We start from the raw sequence: 17,798 nt of genomic DNA, 5'->3' as shown, positions 1-17,798 counted from the left end.
GCATTTGCAAACAATCATAAAACCAGTTCTGTGATTAATTGGGGTTTTCAGAGCTCTGAAACAGTCACTTCTATATTAATAATGTTTGCATCTAAGTGGTCCTCTGCTGGCATGAGGTTTCTCTTTGAACAGAGGTAGAAACAGGTAGTTTTGCCATTAGAGCCTGAATATGTAGCCACATCAGCCTGTGAGCACAAATTGGGTCTATGTAAATGTGTTTGCTCCTTGAAAGTTTTATTCTCTTTGATGCAGAAGTCTTGCTGCTGTAAGTATATGTATGCTGACCTAGTGCCCCTCCAGTTTTTTAAAGAAAGATCTGTGAATTTCTGATAGATGCAGTTTGGAAAATTAGGGCATCTTTCAACTTTGTTTTACCTTTGAGGGAAACTAAGTGCTGTCCCTATGCTGTGGTGGATGGGTGACCAACCAGGTGGTCTTATCCTAGGTACAAAAATTCGACTTGGGGAGCTGTAGACTGTAAAACCATCAGCCTGTTGGAAACCCTTCAACCCTTTCTACCTGCCTGCACCTCTGAATCTGAAGTTTGGGGCATCTCTTGGAATCCCACATCTTGTTTAACTGAAACACTCAAAGACGCTGTAAGTAATTATGTCTGAGGAACTACAGAAGAGAAGCAACAGCCAGTTCCTGGCTAGTAGGGATTAAAAACTCGGTTTGAAATAAACTGATGGGAAGGAATAAATAATCCCATGCTAGTTCTTCTTTCTCTGAAATGTCTGCAGCGAAACTTTGGAGGTGTGAGCTGCATCTTCTGCTGGTGCTTTGGGATGTCCTGAGCCTGGATGGGGGTGGGGGGAAAGGGGGAGACAAGCTGAGAGCAGAGCGACCTGCTTGCTTTTACACTGCAGCAGTGCTAGGGGTGTGTTCCCATTCTGAGTTCCCTCTTCAGGCTTTGCTTGCTTTGTAGAGAGTGTTTAGTGCATGAGAAACTCTTATTTTGCCTGTGTAGGAATGGGGATGCTGAGGGGGATAATGGAAATGTGTGGGCTGACAGGGTGATGTCTGTTCTCCACCATCGCCCAGGGATTTCTGAGTGTTGGAAGGATGTACAATATAAAATACATCGCTGGGTGGGGTGAGGGTGTACACGTGGTTTGTGCGTATGTTGTTGCTTTGTGTTTAAGAAAAAAAAAAATCTCATCTAAAAATAAACTCCCCGCTCGCCTCTGCTTCCTGGTTCACCCAGGGCTGTGGCGGAGCAGCCGGAGGGATGGGGCGACCAGCCCGGCCCAGGGAACCCCCTGCTGAGCCCGGGGTGGCCGGAGGAGCGAGGTGAGGGGGTGAGCAGGGGTGGCTGGAACCCCTTGGGCAGCTGGCTCTGAGTGGGGCTGGTGGGGCACAGGGGGTCACACTGTCATCAGTCTGTGTGTGGGCATCCTGTGGGGGTCAGTCCTGCGGGGATGGCTGTGTGAAGTGCCTTTGAGACCATAAATATACGTAGTGGTGTGGATGGTCTTCCAGCGGTCCTGAGCATATTTTGGTGCTGAGAGAGGTGATTGGCTTTAAACCCTATGTCCCAGAGTGGTTTGGAGGTCTGACTGCTGCTCTGGATGAAACAGGTGAGCAAGCAGGGCAATGGTGAAGCCATCCAAAATCTGTAATATAGTGGAAAATGAATAATATTGTGCAGGGGATGCATAGGCAATTAAAATGTTCATAATACTGAAGTGTATATGAACAAACTGATAAAGGCAATAAGAAGTTGTGTTGTTTTCTCTGTTATTTACAGGTAGGACTGAAACTCCCCTAGTTTGTGGCCAGTAAGATCTTGCAGAGCCTGGTTCTGGATTGAGCTGCCAGCAGGGACCTTTACTTTCCCATGTGAGCTAAATCCCTTTTTCTTCATGAACCTTGTTTTTACCTCCATGAACCTACCATGCTTGTGTCAAATGCAGAAGCTGATGATTTGGAAAGATTTTTCTGAAGGCCCTCCTAAGTTTTACCACTGATTTCCTGTCATTAGTCCTACTGACATATATATCTGTATTTACATTGCATGTTTATACTTCACAGCTTGTTAGTTTTCGGAGGTTTAGCAACCTCCTGGAAAAATTTGCACCAAGCAATGAAGTAACCTAATGGGGTAAGCTGTGGCTTCAGTCCTTTGTGATCTCAGTTTTCTGACCTGTATGAACAAATTTTTCCCCCAGCCCAGAGCAGGTGGCACCTGCAGGTTCAGTAGTGAGCTGGCTGAGCACCACAGGGGAGGTACAGGCTTGCCAAAGGGGTGGGTTGCTCATCTGGGGCAGCCAATGAGGAGCAGCTGGCGTTTTAAAAGCATTAGTGGACAATGAATGTTGTATCTGCATGTAAAAAGGTACTTTAAAAATTGGCTGGAGGGATTTCATATGCCCATCTTCCTGGCGAAGTATTTGAATAGCAGAGCTGCATGGGGAAGCATCTTGCTGTACTGGAGGCTTTTCTAAGTTGATGGACGCAATTTAGTTTCTGGAAGACTGTAGGCAGTTTTGCACGAGTAGTCATGAAGGGAGTAATCGTGGGTGGAAAGAGAAATGTATCCGGTGTAGCAGAGCAGGGCTCTGATGAGAGTCACAATCTGTGGGTTTTTTCCACCTTTTTTCCCCTGAAAAAAGTCTGAGGCCTGGTAGCCCTGTCTGTGCTGTGTGGCCCTGTGGGGATGCTCTGGGCTGCGGCTGCTGGATACCAAAACCCCGGCAGAAGAGATGCTCCTGCATTGACTCCAGTGGTGGCATGGAGGCCGGGTGTTTCACAAGTGCTGCAACCGCCTCGTCCTTGCTGATGCTGCAGCCCATGCCCAGCTGCCTGCTTCTCATTAACTGTGCGTTATTCATCCGCTTGGTTTTCCTCTGTGTATGGAGGAGAACTGATTATAGTGCAGGGATGCTCTTTGGTGTATCCACTGGTTTCAGTGTGCCTTGAATTTTTTGACTAATTGCTGCAGCAATCAGATTTGGTGTCTGAAGGCAGCACCGCAGTCACACGTGATGGGAGGGGACAAAAGTAATTTTACTGTTTAGCTCCTCTGCAGACTTCTTTTAATCTGGCCAGTTTGGCCAGTTTTCTTGTTGATTCATTGGGGTTTTGATATTCTGAGGTGTGTATGTGGGTTTTTTTGTTGTTAACGAAAAGACAAAATAATAGCTCCTTGCCTCTTTAATGTAATGTAATTATATGGAGGAGCAAGCCATTGAATGGTTGTGGCTAAAGCCACGAAAAAGAATTATTTTAACTGCTGCTATATGAAGAATCTTCCTTTTTCTGCTTTGATGATGATGACTGCCTGTTTATATTTTAGCATCTGTTCCTGTAAGAATGTGGAAGGAAATAAGCTGGCTCAGCAGAAACTGAAACCCAAACTAATCTCATGCTGTAGTAAATGCTCAATAGTGTCATTGTCTATGGGCACTTCAGCAGCAAAGTCAGAAAACAAAAAAGGTTAAAAAAAAAAAAAAAGGCACTAAAAACCAGAATAGATGGCAGAGAAAGCATCAGAGCCCTTTCATTGTTTTCCCCAGCATCCCACAGGCTCCACGCATGTGCCCAGTAGGCACAGAGCCTGGCAGCAACCTGCTGGAGCTTCGCCCTGCTGCTGGGGGTGCAGGGTTTGGGGTCCCACTGCCAGTGGTGCCGGAGGCCAGTGTCGCTGTCACCAGCAGGGTGGCTGGTTCCTGCCAAAGCTCTTTATGAGCTTTCCCAGGCTGGCTGCTGTGTGTCCCGTGGAGTCCTCCCGTCCTTTCACCCTGTGCTTCCACACTTGCATAACTGACTTAGGCATTATTCTCCCAGCTCTGCTTGCCGTATCTTCAGCACTCGTGTATCACTTGGCCTCTTTGTTTTGATAAATGACTTGCCAGCCAAGTCACTCTTCAGCTGAGGCTGGGAGTGTTTCGAGGCAGAGACAATAAGTTTACATTCTTGCCTATTTAATTTTGTAGGTCTGGTTCATACCTAAATGCACCAGGATTATTTACTGAAAGTGTATGGAGAGTAATATTTCTCATTTTTAAAAAATCCTGGTAGCTTGTGAACTCATGATGCTTTCTCGGGGCAGAAACTGAAAGTGGAATGGATTTTTTTTTAATTACTTTATCAGACTGAGAGAAGTGTAGAGATTAGTAGAGCATAAACAGAAGAGGAAGTAAAGCAGCTCTCAAGTGTTTTAATGATCTGAGTAGCTAATTTGTTTAGTATGAGTTGTAACTGAGCCTTGAGTTTGGCACTCAGGATTTTAGTTTGTTAAATACAAATAAATAAAGCATGGAAATGGAGTTTCTAGAAATAGTGGTCCAGCTTAGCTGCGCATACATTATTCCGTACCACTTGTGGGATTGGTTGGTCTGTGCTGGTATTCCCCAGCTGGGCTTTTCCTTGGGAGGTGTTGTCATATATTTTAGCTTATTAATACCATAGACAGTGGGACTGAGTGCTCCCTCAGCCAGTTTGCAGATGATGACACTGAGTAGAGTGGTACAGTTGATACATTTGAGAGATGGGAGGGCATCCAGAGGCATCTTGACAGGCCTGAGGAGTGGGCCCATGCCAACCTTATGAAGTTCAACAGGGCCAAGTGCAAGGTCCTGCTTCTGTTTCAGGCATGCCTCAGTGTCAGTATCAATATAGTCAATAGATAGAGAAGGACTTGAGGATACTGGTGTATGAAATATTAGACATGAGCCAGCAATGTGTGCTTGCAGCCCAGAGACCCCACCTGCAGTACTGCATCCAGCTCTGGTGTCCCCAGCATAAGAGGGACATGGACCTGTTGGTACAGGTCCAGAGGAGGTTGACGAAGATGATCAGAGGGCTGGAGCACCTCTCCTGTGAAAACAGACTGAGAGAATTGGAGTTGTTCAGCCTGGAGAAGAGAAGGCTCAGAGGAGACCTTATTGTCACCTTTCAGTGTATAAAGGGCCTTATAAAAAAAAGATGGAGTGAGACTTTTTACCAGGACCTGTAGTTATAGGACAATGGTTAATGGTTTTATACTGAAAAAGGGTGGGTTTAGATTGGACATAAGAAAGAAATTCCTTACTGTGAGGGTGGTGAGACACTGTAACAGGCTACCCAGAGAGGTGGTAGATGCTGTATCCCTCAAAGTTTTCAAGATTGGGTTGGATGGGTCTCTGAGCAACCTGGTTTAGTGGAAGATATCCCTGCCCACGGGGCAGTTGAACAACTGTTGAAACTGCTGCTTGATGAAAGTAAGCAAAGTTCTTGTGTCTGAGCAGAAAAAATGTTCTTCAAGACACGAGGCATCTAATATTTTCAGTCATGGTAAATGTAATGATATTTTATGGGCAACAGTAGGAAAGAGGTCTGTAACCTTCTGAAGGAAAGGAAGCAGAGTTTTGTTGTTGGTTTTTTTTGTTTGTTTGTTTTGTTTTGGTTTGTTTTTTTTATTATTTTTTTGTTTTGTTTTTTTTTATTTTTTTTTTAAGCTTGCTAAGTGTTGCCATTTATCAGGCAGCTTCTCTTTATCCCCTGCTCTTGGACCTGCCCAGGACTGATTTGGAAGAACCCTCCACCTTGTTGATGCAGAGTGATGTTTGCTGCTGCAAGATGTGTTTCTCCAGCTGGCTGCTTGGCAAAGCGGGGAAGTCCTGTCAGCTGCCTCTCTACTTAAATTATCCACTTTTTGGCAGACCGACAGGCTCTTTTTAGCCCCGTGCATGGTGCCTGGCACAGCAGAGTCCAGATCTCAGCTGCCACTTCTCTGCACCACAGCAGGAGCCCTCCAGCATCCCACTTTTGGGCTGGGGCAGCCACTGGCAGATGCAATGCCCCTTGCCCCTTGCAGAGCCTTTAGCTGCAGGCTTCACTGCTGGTTCACTTAGACGTGTACAAGTCTAAGATGTGTTCTTAGCAAAGAAACAGTAGCTGCCACTGCTTGTATGCATGTGTGAAGCCAGACTGCTCGTGTTAAATGTAGCGTGGGCTGGAGCATGTGTGTGCTGTGGTTTTCTCCAAGAAAGCTGCAGACGTGGACACTCTGGCTGCAACAGCAGCATCAAGAAATTGGATGTGATTTAGTGGAGTTATTTGTGAGTAAAGAGATAAAGGCAGGTGAGGGTAAAGCTCTGTTTTTGAGGAGCTCTGTGAGCTCTGCCTGTCGTGCTCCCTGATGGCTCCCATGGCCTGGAGGAGCCTGCTGCCACAGCTCTCTTCCCTGATGGAAAGAGCAGTTTTGGTTGAGAAATAAGAGTTGTTTTTTATTGGAAAAGTAGATTTGGGGGATTTATGTACGCACCAATTTCATTAAGTGGTGTGGTTTGAAGCTTTTTCATGACTCGTGTATCGGCAGCAATTGGCCATCGGAGCGAGCGCCTGGCTGAGCAAGCTCGTGCCTGGCCAAAGCCAGCAGCATACCCCAGTGTACAGCTAAATGCTGTTATGGCATAGCCCAGAGTTCTGGCAAACTTGTGGTGTTTTTGCATGGTTTCTCCCCATTCGTTTCCTTGCATGGCAGCCCAATCCAGGGTGCCTTTCCACTTTGCAGAGGGAGTTGGGAGTTGGGCCAAACTGGTGTGGTCCTGTCCAGGGGGTAAAGCAGCAAAGGGCCTACTTATCTTGACTTTAAACAAACAAACAAAACAACAAAGTGCCAAGTCTCTCATTTACTGCAAGCACCGTGTGTCTGCAAGCATGGATGAATGTGTTTGCTGAACTGATTCCCCTGCCCCTACAGCAGATCCTGTGGCCCCTCGTGCTCCAGCCTGGGGCTGCAACCTGCTCGTAGTGTTCAGGGGTATTTTCAGTGCCCTTCGTCACTTTTCTAGTCAAGGAGGATTTTTCCTTTTATTTTCAGAGTGAACTGCCTAATGGCCTTTCTGTTTGTTACAGCTGTTCATCCGATGTGTCAGATCTGAATCTCCCCATTTAGGAGGAAAAAAACTCAACAGCTGGATTATGGATAAAATACAAATGTGTGTGTGTGAGAAGCTGCACTTACTGGAAGTGTTTTCTAGTACACAGATCCTATTGAACAGCAAATAGAGGGTGATTGTGGTCTCCCCTGGTTAAGTCTGTGGTTAGATTTGCTTGATTGGTTGGTTTTGTCCAAGCCTGTTGTTTTGTTTATAAAACAAATAGGCCATTATTCCTTGCTCTCCCGCTGGATGGGCGGTAGAAGTGGTCCTTCTCCATTTCCTGACATTTACAGCTGGAGAATAAATTGGAAAATCCTTCTGTGACTTGCACTGCTAGGTTTTACATGTGGAAATGTTCCAGGAATGTGTTGTAACACTTATTTTTTAATGCCGTTTTTCCACTGAGCTTCACATCTCTTCCTTTAGACCTTATCAGCAGATGGGTTTTGAAGTTCCACGTTTGAGGGTACACAGATCAGGTATCTGATGTTGTGACATTGGCTTTTGTCATTAATGTTACAGAAGATCAGAACGTGGTTCTGAGAAAGGTGAGTAACTCTGGGGATGGAAGTTGCAGAAAAGGCATGAAATGCGGGGAGAGTCTGTCTCTGAAGTGGGGGAGAAGCTGCTCATCTGGAAATGTGAAGAGCCTGGGCAGAGCTGAACACAGATTGACCCAAGACACTAAGGTGAAAAGACAAATCCCCTTCTTGGGTGAGTTCCCAGTGCGGATAAGGAAACTTGGTGTCGCTGTGCCCGCACGCGCAAGAACTCATCCGAGATGGTGCAGTGTGGTCCTGATGGCCAGAAGTTGGGAGGCTCTCACTACATGAAATGCAGAGGAGGATTTCTACAGCAGGGGAAAAGGAGAATGTCTCAGAGGGGATGAGAAGAGCCTGGTTAGTTAAGCCAGGAAAGTCAAGGCTGATGTGAGAGCGGTGGCTCTCTATACATGTATGTAGCAGAGGGCAAGTTCTAGAGAAGACTATGTTGGGACTAAAGCAAATGCTATAACCAGCACTGAACACATTTGGGCTGAAAATTAGAAGACGATTTTGAGCTGTTGGAAGAAGTCAAGGAAGGGAGCCAGGAGACCTGCTTGGTTAAACAAGGAACTGCTGGGCAAACTCAAGTGGAAGAGGAGAGTTTATAGATCATGGAAGGATCTGGACACTTTGGAAGAATATAAGGCTGTTGTCAGAAGATGTAGGGAGGCAACTAGGAAAGCTAAGGCCTCCTTTGAATTAAACCTGATGAGAGGGTCAAGGACAACAGAAAGATCTTCTTCAGATACATGGCAGATAATATGTAAAGTGTGAGTGTCATGAGGATGGAGCCAGTCTCTTCTTGGTGACAACCAATGATAAGACAATGGGCAGTGGGTACAAACTGAAACACAGGAGGTTCCACTTAAACTACGAGAAGAAGCTTCTTCACAGTGATGGTGACAGAGCACTGGAACAGGCTGTCCAGGGGGGTTGTGGAGTCTCCTTCTCTGGAGACATTCAAAACCTGCCTGGACGCCTTCCTGCGTAACATCATCTAGGGGTTCCTGTGTAACCTCATCTAAGTGTTCCTGCTCCAGCGGGGGGGATTGAACTAGATGATCTTTCGAGGTCCCTTCCAATCCCTAATGTTCTGTGATTCTGTGAATCAAGCCTGTGACTGGGGTGATGGGAGCAGAGTCTGGCTGGCTCTTGGGATGAAGCTCAAGAAGAAAGTCGGTGAGCGATGCTACATCTGTCGTACCAGGGGCCAAACCTGGTGAGCTGGGTGGTCCAGTCCCCTGTTGAATCCCCACTGTAACTCAGCCGAGTGAGGGGGAATTGCCAGCATCATTAGTTTGATCCCGCTGGTCATACCAGGAAGGGTAAAGTTTGCCGGTGTTTACACACAAGTGGCTGTTGTGTGTCACCAAGAAGCAGGAAAAACCTGCAGTGCAGGGGGACAGCCAGGGCTTTCCAGTGCCACTCATACCTCAGTGTGACAGACAAGCTCTTGTTTGATGTGAGCTCCCCTAAGGTTTACCTAAACCTCCAAACACACATCCATGCATGAAGGTCCTCAATGTGACCATATGTCCAAGAGGAGCAGCTCATCTTTAGGAATATTTAAAATAATGACTATTGACTGCATTAAAGTTTGAGGATATTGATATTCATCCACCCTGGCATGGCTCTGTGTGAAAGCCATTAGGACAAACCTGAGGAATGGAAGCCTGTAGGACACGGAGATGGTTTGACAGCAACAAGAAAAAGAAAAATAACCTGAAGTAGCTGAACTGAATTTGCAGTGCCATTGGCACTCAGCATCTTCATATCAGTGCCTGCCCATGCTGGATGTGCAGGGCTGGCAGTGGGGCAGGGCTGCCCCTCGCTCCCTTGGCTGCAAATTCGGTGTCGCCACGGGCTGTTTCTTACTGTGCTTTGTCTAATTTCAGCCCAACAAAGCTGCCTTCTCAGCTGAGTGCTCACCATATTGCCATGATATGAATTAGTAGAGATAAATTGGCAGTTGTATAACAACAGTAAATTTACTGGGCACATTTTGTTGTCCAGTGAACACAGAACCTGGCAGGTAATTGCTGTAAGAAATAGTTCTGACTCTTTTGCTCCCTTGTAAAACTGTGGAGGAGCTGATGACTTTATCTCTCTGAGTTTTAGACCAAGAGCAGTTTTGATGGCTATCTCAGCAGGGCAAAACCACAGACATTGTTCCAGACTGGTGGGTAATTGCTTTGTGGAAAGCCATTCATGAACTCATCTATTTTTTTCTGCCAGGAAGGTGAAGTTTGTTTATTCAGTTCTATTTCAAAGCAATGCCATTTCTTACCAGAGACTCTAGCAGAAATGAGTGCACAACTCTGTTCTTTCTGACCTGCTTGCATGTTTGCTTTTCTTTTGAGAATATTATTTAGAGTACATTTTTTCCACATTGCTTCTTAATCTGTCTAAGCTGCAATCTGCCAAACCTGTGGTTTCGTTCCTTCTCTCCCTTATTTTCCATTATTAAATCTTCCAGCCCATTGGAAATATCTGAGATGTAGATTTAAGTAACTTTGGCACAGCACGAGTCGTCTTCTATTGGATTAACAGGCAATGGGTGCAGCAGCACACTAAGGATGGGTTGAAAAATGACAAACGGGCTTCTTCCCATGGGCTGACGCTTGGGGTGGAGAACATGACAATGTGAGAACTGTGACAACTGAGTATGTACATTAAAATGGACAGATAACTGGTTTAGTCCCATGCAGAGTTAAGATCTGGGTGTTCTGAAAATATGTATTACCATATTTAGGATCTGATTTTGTTACCTCCAAGAAAAGTAAATATTACTTCAGGACTCATTAGCAGTAGGGTTCTTTTGGTCAACACCAGTTACCTGCTTATCAGTACTGTTGCCCAGCCTGCAGGTTGTCCTGGCTCCAATGTTCATGGCCTATGCCTGGGGGCCACACAAAAGGCAGGAGGGAGACAAGGGGGGAAGGTCTGATGCAGCTGCAGGGGTGGGGAGGGAGAGAGGGAGCAGGTTGAGTGTCTCCATCAGTCAGAATAAAGGGGCTGCTGCCCTATGAGTCGTATGAGAAAGGGCGAAAAGGTAAATGGGGCCGAGAAATAGTGTGATGTTAAGGTAGCATTGCCGAGTGTACATGCCGCTTCTTGATTTTCCTTTTTCAACAAAGGATGATCTTGGGGGACAAGTCTGCCTCCAAACCTTTGGTGGAGGAGATGGGAGCCCTGTCCTGGGCTTTCCAAGGGCTTTTTTGTCTGGACGGTGCTGGTCATGCTTGGGACTGTGGGCAGCCTTCCCATTCCCACCAACATGGTGGTAATCGCCATGGGGTGGCCACATCCCATGGGAGACCCTCAGCAGCCTTCAGCCAGGTCCCAGCCAGATAGGACTTCCCTCCAACAGCAACCTTCTTGGTCTTCAGCAGGGCTCAGGAGAAGGGCTATTTAAAGCCCTCCTTTTTTCAGTGGAATATAGGAAGTAGGAAGCGCTTCCTCCCCGTAGATCTCTGTCCAAAGTTTTTGTCCACTTCCTTACAGTCCCACCCTGCTTGGAGTCGCTCCAAAATGCAGCACACGGGGGTGGTGTGCTGTCGTTTAACGGGGTCATGCTCCGCCGCAGCTCCTCTCCTTTTCCAAAACAGAAGGTTTCAGCATCGAAATGCCAAAGAGCTGTGTCTTGGGCAGGTTTTGGATATACAAATATCCCCTCCTGCAATTGGAATGCTGATGCTACAGAGAGGAAATATAGGGGTTGGACCTTCCTTTGGGAGCCCAGTTGATGCTTTCTGCCGCATTTTAGTTCTGAAACTTAAGGGAGGACTCAAGATAAGTCTGACATCTCTGAGACAGAGGGTCAAGAAGCTAAAAAAAATGTTAACCACAAAGATACGAGTACCTCAAGTGCTTTTAAGGTAATGCTTGCCATTTTCAGAGCATGGGAGGGAAATGTGGGACTGTTTCTGTTGTATTTGGTTCATCTCAAGAAAGTGCAGCAGCAGGATCATATTTGCAGAGAGAAGAGGCTGAATGAGAGTCTTTGCCAGGGCAGAGCGTTGGCTCAAGGATCTACCTGGTGCCTCCGTGGGCTGGTCTGCCTTCAGCTGAGCAGATAAAGCTTCACCTTCATCTGGCAGAAACCTCTTCCCTGATGCCAGTGTGATTCCAGACATCTACATCTCTTCTGAAAGTGACTCCCCTGACCCTGAAGGTGGTACATTCTGGCCTTCCTTGTTCAACATATTTACTGCCAACAAAAAACTGTTAGGAGGCTTCAAGGAGAAGGGAAGTGTCCATGCTATTGTGTACTGAAAGATGAAGTCTCCACACCCCAGGAGAAGGCATCACTTCAGAAACTTTCAATTAGTGCACCATCCTCCACCAGCATAGCCCTCCTTTGAACCACCACCATATCCTTTAAACACTTCTTTCCTGTTTCTCTCAAGAGGAAAAAATAAATGATAAATTATTGTGTTGATGCTACACAAATGTTGCACTTGCGGAAAGGTCTTGTTGACATGGTTTCTGAGGCAGGATACCTTCTCCCTCATGCAAAAAAGTCACTGAAAATTTCCAGGAAAGTAGATACGTCATCCTTGGGGAAGGGAGATTTTAAAAAAATGACAACGTGGTGGCTACCATGGATCTTGGTTTGTGAAAGATGATGAAGTTGGTAAAAAGGTTCTGTTTAGTAGGATTTTCTGTAGCCCTGTTAGAAGTGGAGCAAACAAGTAGTTGATATCAGGTATAGCTTAGAGTCCCTTCAGAGACCAGAATAATAAATGTAAAGATCAAAAAGCAGCTGGCCTGGTGTGGCCAGACCCAAAAGAGCTTATCTGACCTGTCATGTTAAAACTTTACTGCTTATGTGCTTTTTTTTTTTTCCTCTTCCTTCACTAAAGCAAAGTTCATGAAGATAGGGCCATCTGAAAGAAAGACCTGAAGGTGGCATCAGGAGTGGGTTTTCTCCCTCCTCCTCTTCTTCCCCCCATGGATGTCCACCTTGTTGAGAAGAGACACTAGTTTCTTGTTTTCCCACTGGAGACCTTCAGCGAGGCAGTGGGATGGGATGTGCCCCATATGTGGTCTCAGGTGGAGGTCAGCTGTTGGGATGCTTCCTGCTTCAAACCCATCTCACCTCTTCCTTGTTACCATGCCCACCCGTTTGGTCACTACTTGCCTTACTTAGATATAAATATAAAATTCAGTGTGATTTGATTTTCCGTTTGCTGTCTTGCCCAGCCTGCTGACAGAGACTCAGCTCCAGGCAGCCCCCACCCACAGTGCTCAGGAAAGCACATTTGGTGTGGATATTGCTGAGGATGGAGTCCCGTGGTGGAGGTTAATGAAGAAAGTGCTGTCTTGAGCACAGATTGCATGGTTTGCTTCCAAGATGATTTGTATTCAAGTGTTGAAGGCTGCACAGAAATGCCAGAGGAGAGAGAGGATTTTCATAGGGCTGTTTTTGGTGGCTGTAAAAATGTCATTGTATGTCTGGGTCAGGGGGTCTCTAGCTGTCTCCTCTGATATGAAGCACTCCTTTTCTCCTAGACAGTCATATTGCTCTTCTGCATAATTTATAGTGAATGCACTTAAAAGCAAATCACACTGTTGAGCACGAAGGATTAATGCACATTGCGACTACTTAGCACATGGGCTGGGACTGCAGGTGTCCTGCCCTGCTGCTGCATCCGCCTCTGCTTGCCATGGACTCAGCTCCTGGGAGAGTCCAGCAAGTGCAGTCCGTGACAGCTCAGTGAAGGAGCGTTGTCCATTTGTGTTCTGCCTTTGCAGGAACTAGTCACAAAATAATCTGATGTCTCCTGTTTTCTGGAGTACTTCTCACATTTTTAATGATGGGAACTTAAGTAAGAGCATGAGATGTATCACTGAGCACCCCACATGCCCAGAGAGAAGGTCTGTTGAGTCACCTCTATCAAGCATGTCCTTCTCGTCTCTGCAGTGGGTATGGAAACTGGCACTTTGTGTTCAAGACCCACCTGACATGAATGCCAACAGCCTGCTCATCCCTGCGACCATCAGCTCTGGATTTCACACCACCAAGGTGCTGCCTTGGGCAAACACCCACGTGTGCCCTGACACATTGCCCACGGGGACCCACCAGCCCGGGTATGCCTTGGCATGGACAGCCCTTGCCATCCCAGGAGGACAGTAGGACGTTGCCCCAGATGGGTGTCCACATCTTAGAGTACGTTTTGCTGTAATTCAATACAAAGTGCTCGGCGTCGTGTTCTCCAGGCACGAAGGCTTGTGGCTGCCCTGCTACTAACCTGAGCACGAACTTCGCATCATGTTCCTCATGTGATGCCTTTAGATAAGATGTGTGCTGGGGACATGGCTTTCCTGCACATGGTGGTAGTTGCTGCACTTTTGGCTCCTTGATTTTAAAAATAAATTAGAAAAAAGTAAATCCCTGTGAGTCTGGTACGGTCACCTGCACCAAGACTTGAGTAATATCCTCAGGTAGCATAGAGCTGGGGCTGATTCCTACCAGCACAAGGTTTGGTCTAACGCTGTGTGAATTGCCACATCCAGCAGAACCAGGTTCCTTCCTTATGGGTGAGGTGCTGTTTGTGTGTAGTTATTTTGCGGAGTGTTCACTTCGCAGGGTTTTTATACCTCTGCAAGAAAGAAAAAGTTAAACTCTAGGTTTGCTTTTAGATTTTTAACTTCATTGTTTCTTTCCTTCAACAAACAGGAAAATAAATGTTTTGAAACAATTAGATTACCGTCATTAGTGGTTGCCACTGAAGGGGAAAGACAACAGGGTTTTGAGAAGAATTTTGATTTAGTGGTGTGTATTTCTACAAGGAAGTTAACCAGTGGCTTTTGTGCTATTTTAAAGTGACAATCTGTTGGGGAAAATAAAATTAATTAAAATCCCCTCATTTAGAAAGCTAGATTAATAAAATAAATGGATGCATTTCTATTAGATTTGAGACTTCCGGAACAAAATATTGGGCAGTAGTAGAAATTGTTAGCAGTGGCTGTGTATTGGGTGGATGAAAATGTTAGTGACAAACAGTCTTTCTCTTTTGGTTGTGTGGGGAGGTCTTTTTGGTTTTGTTTTTGTGTGGGTTGGGTTGCTTTGGTTTGGTTGGTTTTTTTTCCTGTCAGTTTTTCAGTATTTTTAATTAAGCATCCAAATAAATGTTGATCGATTTTTAACCACATTTCAGTATCTTTCTACTAAGTACACCTCTGCTAAATAATGCTTTAAAAAAATAAAAGTTTACTTTCACTCTTTGCAAACAAAGCCAGCTCTTTTCCCTGTGTCAAATTAACTACCTGAAATCAACTCCAGCCCCCCTATCTCAGCACAGAACCTGTAGCTGGGGAAGGGAAGGATGCCAGTTTTTTGGGGTTTTTTTCTGCTTTTCTGTTTTTCATTTAGTCATCTTTAGCAAATGTCACTGTCCCCAAACTCTCCATTTTTCTCTACATGAATGGCTCTGGTGCAATGGGGTTTGCTATGGTGCGGTTGACTGGCTCTTGATGCTGCCATATTTTGACTGATTCTTCTGAATTTCAATCTAGCTTCCTTTCTCCTGGGGCTGTGATTATTCTGTAGAGATGACAGCTATGTAAAAAGCAGGAAGACTACCCGTATTTGTTCCTCACATCAATAGATACGCATCCCTTAATGCAAGCAAATAAGACTTTTAAGAAGTCAGCATACCACTGAAAATCCTGTCATGATTTAAGGTCTTTACGAAGGTGGCACAGGTTATCTGAGGTGGTTGGGCATCACTGCCCTGCACAGAAATGTTGTCTGAAGGCAGCTTTCTGGGGAGAGGAAGGGTGGGAAGCTGGATGTGGTTTACCTTCATCAATTAAATTCATGCATGATATGAAACTTTAAAAAATCCAATACAAGACAGCCCAACCGTGCAAATTGCATGGTCTTAATTATATTGAAATATAATGCCCTGCGCTAATTCTTATTACTTTTTCCCCCCTGCTCTTTGTAAACTGTGAGGCTGCAAAGTTCTCTACAGTTTCCTGCTTCACATCAGGCACCTGTCTGTGTCCTGCAGGCCTGCGCTCACAGAGCTTTATTTAAAATTATATATCACAGTAGTATCTTCAATGAACGTGACGTGAGTTTCTCCACATTGTGACGCAGCCTTCCCCGAAAAAGACCTTGTATGCTAAGGCATTGTGCTGACATGTTTTCCTTGCTCTGTAATATTGTGTAAACAAGCTATAATTTATTTTTCTTAAGCCTTGCCAACTTTGCACGGTGCCTGAAGACAAAATAGGGCTGGCTGCTTCTCCCTTCTTTGTTTTGTTTTTTTTTCAAAAAAAAAAGAAAGGGCAAAGGGAGGAGACAAGGAAAATCCACTCACGATATTCCTTTCCTGTCTGCAATCACAAGCTGCACTGCTGCCCAGTCTACTCCCACCCAAATTAACCCAATTTCCTAATTTACATGAAATATTTCTATGCTTTTCTTATTGCATTGGGAATATTTGCCCTTTACAGTAATAAGCTCTCTCCCCTGGGCTGGAGAATGTTATGGAGAGCTCCATGAGGAACTGTCACTTCTCTGGTCATAGTGCAGTTCTCAGTTTTTCCTCATTAACATTTGTGAATATTTGGGGGTGTCTTGTGGGTTTTGTTTCTTTGCAGTGAATTTCTAACCATGGCCTTGGTGGCAAACTCCCCTCTCCCAGTGATGGGTGTCAGTGTCAGCAGGCACAGCGGGTACTGGTGTGTCCCGGTTCTTACAGGGGCTGCAACGGTTGGGAAGATGCTGCAGCCATCACCTGCAAGTGCCTCTGCGCTGCATACCGATGATGCGAACATAAAACGGTTCTCAGGTTAATGCATTGATGCTCAATGACAGAGACTAATTGATTTTTCTCTGTAAATCAGGAATATAATCCCTAGTAATGTGACTTCAACAGACATGAGTGATCCAGGGACCTATAAGTGAATTTCTGAGGTTTTAGCCTTGCAGCTGGCTCCATGAAATGAATGTGCCAGCCTGGAAGTATTTCTCACACGCAGCTATTTGCAGGCTTTGAGGTTTCGTAATGTCTTCCTTTGGCAAGCTTTGGGTAAGTGGTTATCTACAGAGCATTTCAAAAAGATGCACCCAATTTGAAAATTGACCCCATTTGAAATTGGGTCCATCTTTTTGAAACACCCTGTATAATAGGTTTTCATCCCAGACATGGGGTTGGGTTGCAAGACCACACAGATCCTGAGGATGTGTTTATAGATACGCTTTCAAAGGGAGGTGGCTCTAAATACATCACCCTTTCACTGTGCCTTTCAGAAGGACATTCATTGCATATACCTGAACTGTTACTGGGTTTTCTGGAACTTAAAATGTGGGTGATACAGGTGATGGTCCTTCCCCTTTGCCCACTTTTTTTTAATAAGCTTCTGAAAAATATTTAACTTGAAAATACGTTGCAAGTAAGCAATGTTACTGAGTTAAGTAAGAGTCATTGAAAGTCAAAAATATAAAAAGTTCATTTATTTATTTAGTGTGCTTTGTTCTTTTCTGTGAGGTTTCGTTTCTCTTTCTGTTTCCCTGAAGGCAATGGAGGAAGGAACTTCAGCTCCTCTTGACAGCAGCCTTTTGTGTCTCAAACCCTGTTTTTCACGGTGTTATCAATTGAGGTTTCTCTTTTGTCTCGATGCTTCTATTGTTAACTTTTCAAGACATGGAGATATTTGTTGTTGCACTTCAAGTTTTATCAAAAGGTGCTGCTTTTGGCCCCAAATCTACAGCTTGGGAATGCAAAGCAGGAGCTGCAGTAGCTGGCACGTGAGTGTCGGTGCTGCTGTTGCCACAGGGCAGGAAAGAAGTTCACAGGAGTTTACCAGGCAGGACCAGATATCTATAGCAACGTATTTGTATATCCTGTGCCTTCTCTATTGCAATGCTGGTTGCTTAGGATACTGGCATTAAAACATGTAACAAAATCTGCTCTTTACTCTGAAGTTCATGATTTGTCCCAGGGCCGTGTAATTGCACATTTCCCCTCCCAGTTCAGATCAGACCTGTGGACCGGCCCTGGGCAAAGCATGGTCTACAGGATGTCATTATAATCCTGTTTTTCAGCCTATTTGCTACGTGATCTTTTCTTACTGCTACGCATTTGTTGCTAGCTCGGGTGCCCAAGATCCCATCTCTCTCTTGCAGCTTGACCTGCAGGAGCCAGATTCTTCTTAAATAAATCTGTGCATTGCCTAAAGTTGCTGAGTGTTGATGCTACCAGAGCCCAGAACATTTTTTCCTGAGGCCATATTGCTGAAGTGAGGCAGCACACATCTTTAGTGGCTGAGGCTTTTATTTGGGCTGCCTGTGGGGTTTGAGACTTTGTTTGTTTGATTGTTTTTTGATACAAGTATCAAACTTCAAAAAATACAACCCCAAAACTAG

The 17,798-nt window shown here is 45.3% G+C and overlaps 1 protein-coding gene across 13 annotated transcripts in view; it reads left to right on the top strand.

Moving 5' to 3' along the window:
* The window catches only part of HPCAL1 (hippocalcin like 1), a 66,400-nt gene that overhangs the window by 38,422 nt on the left and 10,180 nt on the right, over positions 1 to 17,798 (top strand). For 4 of the 13 annotated variants that reach the window (XM_065055925.1, XM_065055927.1, XM_065055924.1 and 1 more), the window contains 2 exons: positions 446 to 599; positions 1,751 to 1,842. The exons of 4 other annotated variants lie outside the window; for them this stretch is intronic. The gene's annotated coding sequence lies outside the window, so the exon portion shown is untranslated. Of the gene's footprint in view, positions 1 to 445; positions 600 to 1,178; positions 1,294 to 1,750; positions 1,843 to 17,798 lie in introns of those variants that run through there. 5 more of the 13 variants (XM_065055936.1, XM_065055931.1, XM_065055932.1 and 2 more) reach the window with 2 other exon arrangements.

This window comes from Columba livia, chromosome 3 (genome assembly GCF_036013475.1).
Source record: "Columba livia isolate bColLiv1 breed racing homer chromosome 3, bColLiv1.pat.W.v2, whole genome shotgun sequence".
Classification (NCBI taxonomy): Eukaryota; Metazoa; Chordata; class Aves; order Columbiformes; family Columbidae; genus Columba; species Columba livia.
This window is presented reverse-complemented; position numbering and strand designations above follow the sequence as displayed.